General features: G+C 41.3%; 1 protein-coding gene across 4 annotated transcripts in view; it reads right to left on the bottom strand.

Moving 5' to 3' along the window:
- The window catches only part of FYN (FYN proto-oncogene, Src family tyrosine kinase), a 141,039-nt gene that overhangs the window by 59,522 nt on the left and 63,399 nt on the right, over nucleotides 1-18,118 (bottom strand). The window lies entirely within an intron of this gene.

Here is an 18,118-nt window from a genome sequence, read left to right as displayed (position 1 = left end):
ATGAAGAAGATGGGATTAAGATATCTACATGGTTCTGTCCAAATGCACAGATGATACAAAACAAAAAGCAAGAACCAAGTGCACTCCTACCTTTACATTGCCATTTGTATGAAGAGTCAGTCTATTATTTCTTCCACATTGTGAAGCCATAGCTGTGAGGGCAATCACAGCAGCAGTTATGTAGTTCATGGTCACTACCTTTTCAGAGCATGAGAGATCTGATCATCTGCAGTCTTCCAATACTTCCCTCCAAACATGCTACTCTGACTCCAGTTTTCAGCAATAGCAGATAACTTGTTGTTTGGCTATTGCAGGCTGCCACAATATTTTTACAACAGGAAACGTGTGTTCCATACGTAAGAAGACTACACTTACAAGAAATAATGCAGGAAAGTGATCTAATTTCTCTTCTGCTTCCTTCCTTCTGCAGTGTGCTGCATCAAGATGTTTGTTCCAATACAGAGATACCAGTTCAAGGCCAAGATTTTATTTACCCTGATTGTACAAAACAAGCCAGCACTTAAACTGCAGCTCAAACACCTCAAGCTGTTGTGCTCAATTCACGTTCATCTAAGTGATTTTGGTAAGTGGGCTTAAAATTTCTCTTTCCAAGGTTACTGAGCCTGTCTTATCCACAGCTGGAGATTTGTATGTCAGTGCCATAGATTTAAAACTCCTGTGCATAAAGAACACTTTCCAAAGGTGCAAACAGCAGATCAAGCAGGAAATATCAATTTTGAAGTGAACTTCAGTATTGCAGACTGCAAGAAAACGTCCATTGTGCTGCATTTAGAGAAAAGAACACAACATCTTCACTAAGCACTGCACCTACCCATGGATGTTACCAGCAGTTACCACTGCTGGACAAAGTAATCTGAGTAACTGCTACACTTCTCTGCTTTTGGAAAATCAGTTTTTAATTTAGGAAGTCTGGGGTAGCCTTTTAAGAGAAACTTTAAAGCATTTTCCTATTTATTACTGGGACTGACAATACACATATATAATAAATTATAAATGGCCACGTGCTACTGCCTCCTGTCTGCAAGCTAAAGCTGGCAAGAGACTCTACAGTGCTACAGGGCCAAATCTGCATCAGGCAATTGTTGAATTTGGGCAGTTATGAACACCAGCAGATTCACAAGCTGACCGGTCAGTGCTGACTACTCAATGCCAAACTTCTTGGAAAGGGATAAACAGATGAGTCAGGAAAGAACAGAACTCTGACTTGGATTGCATAGATGTAGAAATAACATCTGAGTTCATTTGTTCTCTATCTTCCATGCTGAAAACCATCAGTTCATTAAAACTCCCCACTGAATCCTGCACTTTTTGTGAGCTAACAGGACAAACTCTTTCATATTAAGTGTTAGAGTTAGAAATAAAATCAAGGGATACTTCCAAAAGTTATGTTTGTTTTGCTTATGATGTCAGTAGTGTATTCTTCTAGTGAGGCAATAGTCTCTGAAATGCAGGAGATTTCCCTACGGCTGGGCTGGAGCCTCTGCTTTTTGTTTGCATTTGGGCACTTAACCATCTTCCCCAAAGATGAAGCGTGAAAAAGGAGGCTCCTTGTTTCCTTTTGTATATATATTTTTTCAGAGCAGTTTTTCGGACGCCAGGAGCATAAATGTAAGCAAAAGGAAAGAGTCCCAACCTTTGTCAGCTTCCCAGAACTACATTTTGTATGCTGGTGCTTTTGTTTTCTTACAAGTTCAGCACTGCTTTAATGGCAGCACCCTGGATTCCCCCTGCCCCCAACAAGTGATACATATTAGTACATCTGTTTTCTCTGTAAAGTCTTTCTGCATTCTTTGCAGGGCACAGGAAGGATGTGGGCTCCTTTTCACATTCAAATGAGGCAAATTAGCCTTTGCCTGGTTCCTTCAATATAATGCTTATTTTACATTTAAGCGTGAGAAAAAGGGAGGAAATAAACCCCAATATGTTAGGTGGGTTACATGTCCCATTTTGGTGCAAGCCTCACTGAGCCTTGTTTTGTGAACTGCTCTCCACAGGACATGATTTCAGGATGATAGTTTAATTAGTTCAATAGTGTAATTATGTAAAATGACCAAATAATCTGCACAAAGAAATAGCTGCCACAGAAGCATTAAACACAAGAAAAAGCTAAAAATGCCAACCTGAATCAGCAGGGATCAGGCTGGCCAGATTGAATGCAGCACTGCAGGAGAAAATCTGAGTGTTCCAGGGGAAACTAAGCTGAACACAATCCAGCAATGCTCCCTTATGGCAAAGGTGACCATCAGCCTCCTGGCTTGCATCAGAAAGAGCACTTCCAGCAGGGTGACAAATATGATCCTTTCCCTGTATCCAGCACTGGTAAGGCATGACTGGAGTGCTGGATTCAGGTTGGGGATCCCTGAAAATTCAGGACTCTCTTGCACAGAAGAGAGATGAACTTCTTTGAGCAGATCCAGTAAAAGGGCCACAAAGATGGTTAAGAGTTTAGAGTATCCATCCTATAAGGAAAGGCTGAGAGAGCTGGAACTCTTCAGCCTGGAGAAAAGAAGGATCAAGATAATTGTATTAATGTGTATAAATAACTCATGGGAGGTAGTAAATGAGACAAGGCAGTGGTTTCCATGTCTGGTGATGGGCACAAATTAAAGTACAGGAAATGCTGTTTAAACATGAGAAAAAACTCTTGTACTGTGAGAGTGTTGAACAGGTTGCCCAGAGAGGCTGTAGAGTCTCCACTGCTGGAGATATCCAAACCCCACCTGAATATGACTCTGACACACCAGGTTTAATTTGGCCCTGGTTTGAGCAGAGGGTTGGAGTAGATGATTTCCAGATGCCCTCTCTAACTGCAGCAGTTTGTGATTCTGCCAGGTCATATGAAGACCTGCTGCACTTACAAAAATCCTCCTCTCCTTTTACAAGATAGAGACAAATGCAACAATTCAGTAAGGTAACAAAAGCGTAGTACACATTTTACAGGGAAAAGGTGTGGTTCAGATTCCCTCTTTTTTATGTCCCGTGCTCCAATCCAAGTGCTAAAGCTAAGAGATGGGATGAAAAGCAAAACCAAACAACTGCTTAGTGAACTGTGCATTACTCCAGACAGTTAGCACTAGGTGGAAACTCAGTGCATACTCTTTGCACTACAGCAACTTCTTGCACAGTTAATGCACCCTCTGCACAAGGTAACACATCCCACATACAGAGAACAGAGAATGAAGCAGTCAGGTGCTTCACTGACGGAAATCTCCTCAGGCAAAAAGCCCTTAGCACTGTTCACAGTCATGTGCCAGGTTTGACAGGTTTTACCGAGAGACCTGGAAGAAGCTTTGGCACACCTGCTAATGCATGAAGTGCTTTATCCATCCCAGTTGTCATCCTCAGCCACAGTTCTGGGATGCTCCAATTTCACAGCAAGCAATGGGCTGTGTCCTTGGTCTAGAGACTTGCAAGACCAACGTCCCAAGTCCCTGTTCTGTCCACAGAAATAAGTTACTTGCTGTTGTTCTTGATTTTCTTCCTGTTCTGACCTGAATCACATACAACGCACTTTCCCCACAGCCTGTGTGAGCAGCGCCCTGCCATAGCCTTCCACCCTTTCTGTGAGAGCCCTGAAGCCTCCTGTGACACGGAGCAGCAAGAGTTTACACCCTCAGAGCTGACACTGTTTTTCCGACACCAGGCTGCACAAATAACACAACCAGCTACTGTTCTCACACACCTCTCTCTGCTCCAAAGCCAAAGGCATCCAAACTGATCAGTCTTGCAGCACCACCATGTGTGTCAGCCTGAACTCCCTTTCACCTTCCATCTCCCTCCTTAAAACAGCAGCACAAAGCTCCAACTCAGAGATCTAGAGTAAAAGATCATCCAATCTAGATTTAGATCCAGACCTTCCCCAAAGCCCGAGGAGTGTGAGGCTCTAGCTACTCTACAGCAGTAGGAGCAAAAGGGCTGCTCAACTGGATACTGATGCCTTTAACACTGGCTTACTTAGAAGTGTTATCCCAAAGAGGTAAGTGGAGGGCCCTGAATAATTCAGAAAGATCTCAAACAGAGTACAAATGAAAAAATACTTTAGGCATCATAGGAACAGTCAGTTTCTCTCTACTGAGGCACTCATTGCACTTTTAATCCATAATTTCCCTTTTAGCCTGTTAAAATAATGAGATTTATTATTCTCATCACATATCCTTTCTGAAGATGCTGGGAGGGTGTGGGAGAGGTAAGAGAGAAAATTAGTTATCAGTCACCACTTGCCAAGAGTAGATCAAGCACTCAGGAATTATACATTCGTGTATAAATGACTCAAGGGAGTTTCATTTATTCCTTTTCTCCTAGCTTATATTTTTTTCTTCCTGTCCTGAAGCCCTTGATCCTACTGATCTCAGTCACCACCTGCCTGCCGCAGACAAGTTGGACAGTAGCAAACAATTCTGGATTTTCCCCCCTTTCATCATGAGAATTCACTTGGACTCTCTTTCCCAGACCTCAGAGCATGGCTGATTCCTGGGAGCAGAACAGAGAACAAGAATAGAGTTAATCTTTAGCAATGTGATAAAAATCACTCTCTCACAGACAACTGGAGAGGGATTTCAACAGAACTGTTGTGCCAAGCACCTGATAGCAAAACCTGAAACTGTTGCCAACCCACACCTTCCTGCTCACAGACACAGCTTGCTCAGCCTCTCCCCAGCACTCCTGCTTCTCTGCTAAACCCTAAGTCACCACTGAGCAAACCCTCTCACCAAAACGAGAGGCCACTCTTTCCATCACAAAGACACAAGCACAGCCGCATTACGGGTGGGGTCACCTCATCTCTACTTTTTTTTTTTTACTTTTTTTTTTAAAGCAGATTAAACAATCAGATTGGAGAGATGGCATAGGAGGATAGGACATGAGGGGATTTCATGTCTTTGGTGCAATCTAAGAAGCCACCAAGGAGCAGGCAGGTGAGCTGAGCAGCTGGGAAGGGAGGGGAGAAGGGGGACAGCAGGAGATGTGGACCGGGCTGCCAGCAGCTTGCTCTCCCAAAGCAGAGTGCCAGCTGGCAGCTACATGTTGCTGTTTGCGTGTGGGCTGTGAGTATAACAGAGGAGATGAGCCTTTAGGGGAGGAGCTGTCTGATAAATCATTAATGAATGAAAATATGAAGTAATCAGTCTGCCTGGGAGGCAGAATCATCTAATGATGAGGATGATGGACTGGGAAGCAGGAGATGAGGTTCCTATCTCACCCACAAGACCGCTGGCACACGGGCTCCTTTAGCTGTAAGAAGATAGAGCCTCTTCCTTACATTGAAGGGTCTCTCTCTTAAAATCAACACAGAAACCCCACAATCTAGGTGATAATAAAATTTGAGCAGCCTTTGTGGAAACTGCACCCCCAGCTTCTCTTTTGTTGCAGGCAGTGCACAAAGAACCAATATCCCTTCTCAGAGACAGTCTTCACTGAACCAGATTTTTTTCAAAGCAATAACAAAAACCTAGTACGACCTTTCAGCAGCACCAGTGGCATTTAATTTTAAATCGATTAACTACACACACAGTACTAATTACCCATGGGTGGGTTTTTTTTTTCTTTCTAGCAATCAGACTACTGGCTGCAAATGTAATGGTATGTCTTTGTACAGGGACGCTGCTTTCTCTGTGCTCTCTGAAAAATGAAGAGGAAAATGCTGGAGAAATGATGCTTAAAGGGGCATTTGTGTTTATGGGGATAGCTGCAGGGGCACCAGAAATATGCAGTCAGAAAGTGATGAGGTTGATAGGGAAAGGGGCAGGAGGTTAGCACAGTTTCTTTTCCACAAAGACCGAGCAGAACGTGTCATACTGCACAAAATCAATACAGTCCCTGCATGAACAAGGAATTGTCAGGTTTGTACAGTTCTCGGACTTATTTGGAAAGATGCTCACAAAGGTGATTTTTGATTTTTATGAAATCTTCAATCTTTAACTGATCTCTTTCCCCTGTCTTAAGATCCCTGAACATTCAAGGGTATTGTTTTAAAATAGTATTGTCCTAAAATAAACACAATCAAGGGTATTATTTTTAAAAAACCACCAAAGACACACATGGCACAAATTGAAACCATCTAACATTGGCACATTTGTGGGATAAGAGGTGCAAGGGCTTTATTGTCCAATATACTTAAAACATGATTTTCCAGAGTGACCTATGCATAGATTGCTGCAGAAACCATAAATAGGAGACACATATGGCCATGACAGAGACTATGTTTATAGAAACTCAAACAAGCACCTGAGCAGATCTGTGGTTTTAAACTACATACCTATTTGTGGTGTTGAAGTCCAGCTTAATTATTCTGGCAAACATCACTGAGCCACGACAAGTTTATTACAGTTTATGGAAGAACATGCTCAGGCAATTTTACAAGGAAATTGCCTGTGTCTAATCTAATTGCTAAGAAGTAGCTAAAATTACATTAGTCCTGGAAAGACTAAGAAAGAAACAGGAAGCTCCAAAAGGTTCAAGAGGCATCACAAGGCTGTTCCTGTAAATCACAGCATTGCAGATTTGAGGATGAGAGGATGAGATCCCTGGAGAGGCTCCCAGTCACAGTCAAGCACTGTTTTTCACCCAGAACAAACATAACACAGGTGAGATGACTTACAACACATAAAAGTATGATTTCTCACATACTTAAGCCTTCTTCTGGTTACTGAATACATTTACATAATAAGTGGGGTTTGGAAATTACCCACTGGTGAGATAATACAGATTTAAATGATCTGCACTGCCAGTTTCTTCTACTTGCAAGCTTTAGCAGCCCTTGGAAAAGATTTAACTGGGCTCCATTGAAGAATCCCATTTCTCAAGATATTATTTAATCATAAGATAAGCAACACCTACAAAATTTAATACAGTAATTTCACGATTATAAGCTACACCTGATTATAAGCTGCACGTTACAATACAGAGTGTGATAAAAGGTATCTATTCTATCACCATCTGTTGAGGGTGGGGGCAGTGATCCTTATCTCCGCGGGAGATAATCTGCTAATGGACCATCCATTGAAACCAGGCAGGGCATTGTTCTTTATCTTTTCACAACCATCCTTCCTCCAGCGAGTCATTTTCTGCTAATGGCCCATTGAGTCCCACTGTGTGACTGATAAATTACTTCATCCCATTGGAAGTTGCTCCAGCCAGGGGGAAGAGCCCAACATTTCTTACCAAGATAAAAACAGAGGTTTTAGGACACTAAGGGAGCCCCTTTCTCCACTGGACTCCAGAGGAAAACCGGATTTCTCCACATCACCACTGGACCTTTAGAGGGAAACTGCACCTTCTACAGGAGCACTGCTCCAACTGAACCACATCTGTCACTGCAGGAGGATGCAGCCACCATTTAATGGGACTGCTACCAACACCCTGCCTGACGGGGTGTCAGGTTGTACTCTGACTTTGTCAGGGTTTGGAGTTTGTTTCTTTGTAGTACTGTATTTCTATTTTAATTTCCCTAGAAAAGAACTGTTATTCCTAATTCCCATATTTTTGCCTGAAAGCCCCTTGATTTCAAAATTATAATAATTTGGAGGGAGGGGATTTACATTCTCCATTTCAAAGAGATGCTCCTGCCTTTCTCAGCAGACACCTGTCCTCCAAACTAAAACAGCAACTTTTTGTTCTTTGTCCATATATAAGTCGCACCTGATTATAAGCTGCATTTCAGGTTTGGACTAAAATTTTAGTCAAAATGGTGCATCTTATAATCGTGAAATTACTGTAATTGGATTAGGATGGCTTAGATGTTTCCAGACTCTTGCAGGGTACTAGCATGCAATATCAGAAGGAATTATTGCTGTAAATTACAGAAAGTTTAATTGGAGGTTGCTGGACATGTCAAGCAAGCTACAGTCAAGCTTGTTAACACAGTAAATGTGTCATTACCTGCCACATAATCGCAGAAGTACCTTTGGAGAGTCACTTACTATTTGATGTCATGCCAGACTAACCAAGAACAGATTTCTGACAGCACCAACATCTACTTTGATACTCTGCATGAACCACAATGATTTCAACTGGCATACACTCTGTTGTTTTGTTAATGTGTTCTAGGTTAAAAAAAAAAAAAAAAAAGAAAAAAAAAATTAAAAATCAGCTCTCTTCACACAGATGACCTGGACTCCAACTGGTGAAATACAAGGAAGGGTAAGTTGTGAGCAGACAAAGCAAGTTCCAAGGGCATTTGTCTCAGAGTTTCACAGTTTTCTGGTACTTCAACCGTCCCTGACTCGCAGAGCAAATTAAATTTGCTGCTCTCACTGTCCACTATCATTAGAGAGCTGTCCATCAACCACCAGATTTCTATGAGATCTGGTTAAAAACCTAAAGAAATTATACAACTAATTTCCAGCTGTGCCTAGGGTGTCTTCTTCCTCCACCCTGGAACAGGAAAATGGTTTTATATTTTTAATTGTGCTTTTACATGTTTGTTTTTATTTGTTTATTTGCTTTTTTTCCCTGGTGTTAAATAGTTAAGGAGAGTTCTTGTCTGGGTGACAAGTAGAAGCATCTCCAACCCAGTGGAGCCTAAAGCCACACCATAAAGCTCCTGGAATTTATCCCAGACATGAGAGATTCAAAAGAGCATAGCGAAATATTGACTACATTAATGAGTAGCTTCAAAAAGAGAAGAAATATTCTTGGGGAGAAAAAAAAAAAAAGCTGAGAATTACTGGTTACAGTAGAAGGCAGCACTCTTACAGCTCCTACTGAAGCAGGATGGTGGCCTGGAATGGCACTGGACTCTCATAGTATTGAGCAGGAGTTTTCTTAGAGAAGAAGAGGTGGTTAAAAGCAACAGTTTAGGAACTTTTTATTTTTTTAGTCAGAAGCACAACTGGGCAAATATTTAATACAGTAATAGAAACTATTGTTGTTAACAGAAATACTTCATACAGCAATTAGAGGACCTCTGCAATATGAATGACTGAGTGCTGTCTCAAACATATGCCTCCAAACAAACCCCATCATTTTCTTTTGATTTCTGGAAACTTAGAAGTTGTGTAAAAAGGGGTCTTGCAACACCAGAGTAATAGGTCTGTTTCCCACAAAATTTTAAATTCAAGTCTCACATACATTCACCCAAATCACACATGTAGAAAAGTATGGATAAAAGCAGATGCAAGTTAGGGGACCTAAACTGGATGGAAAAGCACTAACAAAAGCAATGTGAATGTGAGCTCCTCCCAAAGACCACTAGCTGTGCACAGCAAGCAGCTCAAGTGCTTCCTCCCTCTGCCTGGAAACAGAGCTCCTTCCTCAGAGCTCTTCCCAACATCCATCCACCTTCTGAAGTGTTTTCAAGCTAGGCTGCTTTTTGCCTACTATGTAATACACAGTCCCTTTGTACACTGCTGCAAGAGATGTTAGATGAAGGGTACTACACCTTTTGCTGAGCATAAACCACGTGAAACTGCTCAGAGCATGGCAGGAGCTGCAGTTTGTGCAAGATTTGCTATTGCTGATAGTAGCCAATGGCATATTCCACACACATGACCAGACAAGTAACTGTGCTGGGATAACACCCACACCACATGTACAGGATGTATGCACATGGAAGGCACACACTGCACTAACACAGAAATGGTGAATACTTTAGTATCAACACACATACAAGAATTCTGTTTAATACCAGTAATGTAGCTCGTGTCTTCAGCATGCTCTTACTTCCTTGGGGTGAGCAAAAGGGTGTTGCAAACAGCCTCATAGTTCAACACAAGCTTTCCTTCTGCTTTGTCAGCTTTGATTAGTGCTCTCTCTCTCTCTCTCTCTATCATCTGAAACACTTGGCTTATAAACAATCTAATCCAAAAAAGAAAACGAAGACATATACTCTAGGTTACAACTGTGCCTGATAATCCCCCAACACTATCTAATGACATACAGGAAAGCCAGTGGTTAAACTCAAACTAAGCCTCCCTGTGTAATTACAGTCAGTTAGAGGGCAAAATTTCAGAGAAAAAAAGCATTTAAAAAAGCAAATGGAATGATCTTGGGCTTCTATAAGGGCATTTAGCAGATACCAAAATGGTCATAAATGGGTGTCTTAAAAATAGGACAGTGGATACTGCATTGTCTTCGCTGCCAAAAAATATGCCCCTTCACTTGTATACAAATTTGTTTCCCCATGTTTTGATACATTTGGCATAATAACCATGGTCGAAAACAATGAGAAGTCTACAGCATCTACCAGCTGTCAGTCTCTACTTTCTATATGTCTAAACATGCATTTTGAGATTCCCTGCTCTATAGATAGAGCAGAATTTCCTGTAACAGATCTTTCATCAGCCTCTGTCTGACAAGAATGAAGACATGTAGTGGCCTAAATATTTCTCATCAAAGGATGTAAATAGAAGGAAATGGGGGAAAGGGGGATTATGTTTGATAGTAAATGGCATGCAGAGAGACACTAATTCCCTAATATTGAGGAATTAGCGGAGAGGAGAAAACGGACAAAAAAACTCTTAAGTGTCACGCACAAGCAACAGAAATCATGGGAAATGAGGACTTCCCCAGACTGATTATTCTGTCCAATTACAGCTGACCACACTCAGCACCCCTCAGTAACAGATTTTGGTGACTGATGCAATCACTAGCTTAAAGCATACTGTACTCCAGTGTGGTGTAGGTTCCCAGTAAAGAAAAAGACAAACTTTTAACTTTGATAAGCAGCAAAAGAGGATGATAGATGACCCAAAGTCCTGTTTCCATAGTGTACAATTGAAGCTTCTTTCACATAAAGTCCTCTTTCTATGTAGCAAGTTAACTGCATGAATAGGAATATTTGTTAACTGGGGATCAAATTAGTTAACATTTCAGATCCTATTTAACATCTGTCTATTTTTAACTATTAATTTTACAAAGAATCTAAAATATCTCGTGGTATTTTTATCCTTCTGCCTGTAAAGTCACTACCTTTAGTTATCATGATTTTGCATAAAACAAAATACAAGGTAAGAAATGCAGTTCGATTAAATAACAACACAAAACTTATGTCAGTAAATCAATGCTATCTGAAATCAGAATCAATTAGGTTGGAAAAGATCTCTGAGATCACTGAGCCCAACCTATGATCAAGCACCACCATGTCAACTAGCCCATGCCATTAAATGCCACATCCAGTCTTCCCTTAAACGCCACCAGGGATGATGATTTCAGCCCATTCCAATGCCCAGTCACCCTTTCTGTGAAAAAATTCTCGCTAATGTCCAACCTAAAGCTCCCTTGGTGCAGCTTAAGGCTATGTCCTCTCATCCTATGGCTGGAGGCCTGGGAGAAGAGGCTGACCTCCACCTGCCTATAACCTCCTTTCAGGTGGTTTCAGAGAGTGTTAAGGTTCCCTCTGAGCCACCTTTTGTCCAGGATGAACAACCCCAGCTCCCTCAGGCGATCCTCATATTACAGGTGTTCCACACCTCATTGTCACTGCCCTCAAGTCTACACAGTCTAAAAGCTTCCTGAAAAGCAAAGCCTCCTCTCCTTCCTTTCCTGTCCCTTCTGAAGGGCTTGTAGCCATCCATTGCAGCACTTCAGTAATACAGGTCATTCCATCATGTTCCCATGACGGTTTCTATATCATAGCTGCCCTGGAAGGTTGTTACAGGATTCAACACCACCTTACAACATTAGAAAGACTAGTGCTCAGAACTCAGCAAAGCATTCAAGATCCTAGCAGAATGAGATTTTGTATTTTTACTACTTCTGTTGCATGACACGATCAAGGATGCACACAATATTCAAAGCTTTCAAGCCTTTGCCAGAGGGAAAATTTCAAAGCAGACTTCTCCCTGTCTTGTAATACTAAACGGTCTGGGCAGGAGTGACATTTACACAGTTGAATCTTTTATTATTTTCTCTTCTTAAAAACAATAGCAGCAATATGACTTTCTATATTAGGTAGACTCCTATAGGTGGGTGCTGAACAGGTATAAAGGTCACCAGGACAAACTGCTATTTATGAGAAGGCTGTACTCTGAGGTTTTCAGAGCTAACACAAACACAAACTTGTCATGAATTTAAGCTCACTAGATATTTTCTAAAAATCACCATTGGTGAGTTCCCTGATAATATGTCTTGGGAAGAGCTCACTATTCCAGACCAGTGGAGGTTGCAGGAATGTTGTTTCCCATTGCTAGCAGGGCAGCTGCAAAACGATGTGGAGCACTCCCTAAAATAGAACTTTCCACCTCAGCTAACGGAGTGTGACACCTCAAACAGTAATCTCCCCCATTACTGAGCATTGGCCTTCAGGATCCACCCATCTTAATTTTTATTTTGGAATGGGTATTGTGAGACAGCATTGCAGGCATTCTCAAGACACGAATTAATGCATTATCTTTACACTAGTTTCTGTTCCTGATTTTTCTGGATTGTGTCCAAGGCTTTCTCTTATCTTTGAGCTTAGCAGAATGATGATATAAATAACTCAATGTCCAAAAATATTCAGCTTTGGTAATCTGCAATGAAATCTCTCCTCCTCTTCATGATCCTTTATATGCAGTTTCATTACGTTTGTGTCAGACGAGCATTTAAACGAGAGGCAGATGTAATGAGAGATGAAGAACTAGAGCAGTGTGCTTATGCTATGAGGTAGAAACAGACACATTTGTACCTGGAGATTCATACCAAAATAAGAGATCAGATGCCTATATGCAATATATTTAGTGCCCAATATAAAGCTTCACAAACAGCACAGAGAAACCTCCTAAGCAAATCCCATAATAATTAAATCCTGATACCACAGCATCCTGTATTACACACACATGCATTCTGTCTTCCACTTAGTTTCAGCAACCTCCACTGAACCTGGCTGATAAAATAATCTCCCAAATGACTGTAACTCTAAAATCTATTAAATCCATGAAGTATTGATGAGGCAGAATTAATGTTGAGAAGATTATTTTAACCCTCTCCCTCCTTCTGTATTTCATAAAAGAAGCTATAGAAGAAAAGCAGCGCTGTGGCTTGGACTGCACACTTAGGTCAGGAAAATCTACATCTATCCACATGCCTTAAACTCTACCTATAGATCTGTTTGTCATTGCATCACTTATTCTTTAGAAAGAGTAATATCCACAGACATGGCCTTATCTGATGCCCAGAGATCATGCTCTCCTTTCTTTTTATTCCCAGATATGATCTGTGTCTTGCACACAGCATTACCAGGCTCTCTCTACAGTGTTCCTTACTCCCTACGCTGCAGGGCTCATTAGCTGTGGGTTGAGAGTATTACCTACTAAGACCCTGCTGCTGCCTGATTATAAACTTGGCACAAACAGACCCAAGTTTGGCAATATTCTCCATGCTGGGTGTCTGCTGGGAGGCTTTTTTCCCCCCTTGCTTTGTTGCTGTTTTGGATTTTTGGCATGACGTCAGCCAAAATTTTTCAAGCTAATTCTGAAGCAAGGCATGGGAAACTGGAGTGATTTATTCATGTGAAAAGCTTCTGGTTGGTGCTTGAACAGCTCAAGAGGTTTTGTGATTTGGACCATAAACTTGGAAGGTGTCAAGGCAAAATCTTTGTGTTTTGATCTCTGCAGAAAACTCCCAAACACGACTAAATTACTAACCTCTTAAAAAATAAACCTTAATTTGCATGAGCTCACTAAGGAGGTGATGCTTCCTAGCAACTAAATTCCCTGGAGATCCCACCTACAATGCTCCAGGATCCCACGATCAGTTGGGTGGCACCTGCCTGCTTGAAGCTGCAGTTAAACTGTAAGTGATCAGAGCTGGCCATGAGACCAGCTGCAAGGCTGTTCCATTTCTAGTTCTGAGCTCCTAAAGGGTTGTATGGCCCTGGATCAGGTACGTGTTTGTATCCAGTTTTCTGCAGGGGAGGAAGGGGAGCACCAGGTGTGAAACATGCCAGTGTGATGGAACAAAAGCTTTTATATCAACCTCACCAATGCACATACAGAAAAGAGCAACATTGATCTAACACTCCCTAAAGCAACGTCTGAATTTTCAAAATGTAATGTTTTCCTTTCAACAGAGCAACTGGAAGGCTTATTATCTAGATTAAAAAAATAACACAACCAATTTAGCACTTGCTAAACCCTATCATGGATATTCAAGCTTCTGTAACATCATGATCCACTGCAAACATCTTTGCCATTGAGCCAGCCAAGAGAGCTGGGAAATACTGCTGTGTGAAGTGTTGTTTCATCTGCTGTTTTAACGCTCCTTCCCTATTTCTTTTCCAGGGGCTACAGTGGGAAAGACATCCACATAGATGGCCCACTGACCAAAAAAAGCTTATTAAATTAATTACCAGTGAAATGTAGGAAAATTAGAGTCTGAGACACAAAGATCTCTTCTGCAGGAGACTGGAATGTAACCTCACTGTGTAGGGTTATCAGATTTAATAAAATGAACACAGGTATAACAATGCTCCACAGAGAGCGGACTAAATCCAATCTGGTTGGGACTGGACACATACAGTTCTGGGCAGAGGACAAACCACATTCCTTAGAAATCTTATGGACCAGATTTAACATTTACTACACCCAGCAGCATCAACATTCACATCTTCTGAATGAATTAGACTGGAAGAAAAGAAACAGCCTAAAATTGAAGGAATTACAAATATACCATAGAAAATCTTGCTAAGCCCCAAATATATCAAAATGTTCAAGCGTTTCCCACACTTTTCTTCCTAAGGAGAAAGATAATCTTCAGCCCATAGGAAGAGATAATGAAGATATGCAACAGAAGAACACTATGAGGCACATCAGTGCCCAAATGAATGACTTCAGAAAACTAAAAGCTGCTAGAAATAGGACCAAATCGCACCAGGTCAGCCCTAATTACAGAGAACAGCTAATGACTCTGGCAAACCCTCTTGTGGGTATGGCAGGATACAGGTAATAAAGCAAAAGTCCCAGCAGGTTATTTTTGTACTGAGAGCACAGATAATACATAGTTGCTGTATAACACTTTCTGTCAGAAACCTGACAGGTGTGAAGAATTACCAAGAGAAATGCAATAGCATTTTTGGTAGACATCAGGGATATAAATAATTGTACCATACAATTTGGACACCCAGGCACACAGGGCATCACAGTCTTTCTAAAGGCAAGCAAATTTACTATGTAAAAGGATGCTGAAGTTTGGTTTAATATAATTTCTTAATATCAAAACAGCCATTACCTGCTACTTTGTTGTTGTTGTTGTTTAAAATAGAGAAGAAAAAACCTGACTGTTCTAACAGGAGGGAAAAAATCAAAAATAGCAGATGAGTGTATTAGCAGAAATCCAAATTTTCCTTGATATACCTGAGCTACTGATATAATAACTGAATCCATTGTTTAAGATGTGCAGTTGCTTCTAGTCCACGGAGAAGTGTGCAAATAGGAGCAAAGCATCTTGGATTTCAGCTGAAACATCAAAAAGCCCTCAACTTGGGAAGGTATCCCTGCTCAAATTCAGAGAGAAAAGAGCCATGGACTCCCAGGCCTTGAGATACACATTCAACATCAAGGCCAATGTTTGAAGCATTCACAGCTTTTCTGGGAGCAGGAAGTCTATAGGAAATGGACAAATACTCAGCTGCACACCTGGCCCAGAAAGATGCAGGTCAGGTTTATGGCACAGCAGTCCCTCAATTCATTTCACAGCTTTATCCTCCCCTGATCTTGATGGCTGTAACCAGCTACAGGGACAGAATCCCAAACTGTACGGGGTAAGTCATGCTTAGAAATACAAAAAATGTTGTGAAAGGCAAGAGTTTCAAGGGCAGTGTGGACTGGCAAAAAGCAGTGTGACTGTGGTAAATAGTACAACAGAAATCACCCCAAGATTTTCTGTCCTACATCAGTCAGGCCTCTCGTGACTCCTTGTGATGTGGAAGGGTGGCTGTTCCGTGACTGCCTTCTATGGCATGAGGTCTTCCTGACCACATGCTGTGGTCAACACAAACCTACAGTTCCACACAAATATCTGCTCTGACACCCACAAGGATGCTTTACAGAAATCTCATCAAATGAAGGGTCTTTTCACACTGTCATCAGCTTAGCTGAGGGAGTTTTAAATTCAGCCAAGATTCCCCTCCCAGCATTCAAGTATACGTCTCTAATCAGCTCTTAAATCCATTATGAATGTTTGATGTAAGGGTTGCATGACCTTTTTTAGGACTTTGATACAAGATGAATAAATAACTGCTGAGCCTCTGAGCTATGTCAAGATAAATTCAAAACATCCTCTTGATGCCCAGTACTTCTTGAATTCAGTAGGTTAGGGACAGAGGCTGGGCAAAACGGTTTCCTTGTCTTACATTTTTTGCAATTATTTTTAAGCTTTCTGAGAATTTGTAATGCCATAGGCATTACATACAGTGGGGTCAGAGATATTTCAGAGATCCTTACATAGGACAAGCTCAAGGACCCTGATTATTCTACCTCAAAATAAGATGTTGCAAAAGGTTTGAAGTGGGAAGAGTGAAAAGTACAGCTGTGAAAACAAACAAAATTTGCACTCTGTTTATGCATTTTGATGGCTGCAGGAAAACAAATTTTAGAGCAAAATCCTGGAGCACAAACCCAGCTCCAGACTACCCTGAAAAAATTCCAGGATGTTCACAACCCAGCAGTGAGAAGTGCCTCTTTTCATTGACTTACATCACTGTGAGCAAGTGAGGAAAGCTGGTAGTTTTCAGGTGCATCACTTTGTCAGCAGTTCCTCTTCCACACTTCAAAATTCAACCAAGTCAAGCAGCCATGCTCTTGGAGCCTGAACATCAACTATAGGTTGAGAAACACTGCCCAAGCAGAACCTCTGTGAACCAGATTGTGGCTTGGTTTTTTTTCCACACTAGCAGGTGTATTGCATCTGTATGACACCACATTTCCATGGCGCCACATGAAGCAACTTTCCTGATTTTGAAGTCTTCTTCAAGACTTCCCGCCCATGGGCAGAGAAAATGCAGAGTTCACACTGACAGACAGTGAACAACAGCAAGAAGCAACAAGAAAGCACTTTTTTCACTCTGAGGATGGTCAGACATAACAGATGCCCAGAAGGGCTGTGAAGTTTCCAGCCAGCTGAACTTTGAAAATCAAGGCCCTGAGCAACATGACTTAATAAGACCAGTTTCAAATGGAGGTTTGGACAAGACAGCAGTTTGTACAAGTTTCTTGGCAGGTTTGTGACAGTTTTTTCCAACCAGGATTATTCCATAATTCCAAGAAGCGTGCTTTTTCTGTGGCTTTCCCCTTGCTGCTCTTGAACTATGCTCTCTTACTAAGGTCAGCCATGGAGACTAGGCTGGCCTCAGCTGAAGCATCTCTGAAGGAAATTAGAACACAACCATCTGACTACCAGGTCTGCTGATAAACTTCTTTTTCCTTGGTGTTACATAGCATCATTACTTCCAAATAGTTCTCTTCTTTCATCTGTGAACTTTGTCACAGACCCACATAAAGTTCAGCCAATCTGTAAGGAAGGACACTGGACAACTTTTAGGATCAAAATATCAGTACTACCACCAAAAGGAAACTGGATATAGATCCAACCCTCTTTTGTAGTAAAGCCACAAAGTTTTGTGGAAGTCACCATAAAAATCTTATGTACCAATGAACTCATGCTCTGATCTGTGGCTCATCTGTGGCCCTACAACCAAATTCTAGTTGTAAAAAACTGTCATTTTTATTTCTTGTAGAGATATAGATGCAAACTTGTAACATGCACAATTGTCAGAAAAACTGATCTGAAGAGAAAATAATTTAAAAGAATGAGCTGCAGTAGGGTTTACCCAGGTACAATCGTGCAGGACCTTTCATGAGTTTGGCCAGATTTCACAAAGAAATTCTGGGCACGACTGTCCTATTTTTCCTGTCACTAAGAGTAAATGCTCTGCAGAAGGGTAAGTGATCTACATTTACACATCTGCTAACTAATCCAGGTCTTTCTATATGATGTAACAACATCTGGGTTTTTTTAAATGGCAGAAAAGAACAAGTGTTCTCACAGAGCCAGTCTTTAATTTTCAGTTTTCTATCCTGCAGGCTATCTGATTCTAAAGTCTTCTGCCAATGGAGAATAAACCAGTTTACACCTGCAATCTGCACATTTTGCCTGGAGAAAAAGCACCAGCCCAATACACTGGTTG

Source organism: Catharus ustulatus, chromosome 3, assembly GCF_009819885.2.
Source record: "Catharus ustulatus isolate bCatUst1 chromosome 3, bCatUst1.pri.v2, whole genome shotgun sequence".
In the NCBI taxonomy this organism is placed as follows: domain Eukaryota; kingdom Metazoa; phylum Chordata; class Aves; order Passeriformes; family Turdidae; genus Catharus; species Catharus ustulatus.
Note: the sequence above shows the minus strand (reverse complement) of the source record. Positions and strands in the feature narration are given on the sequence as shown.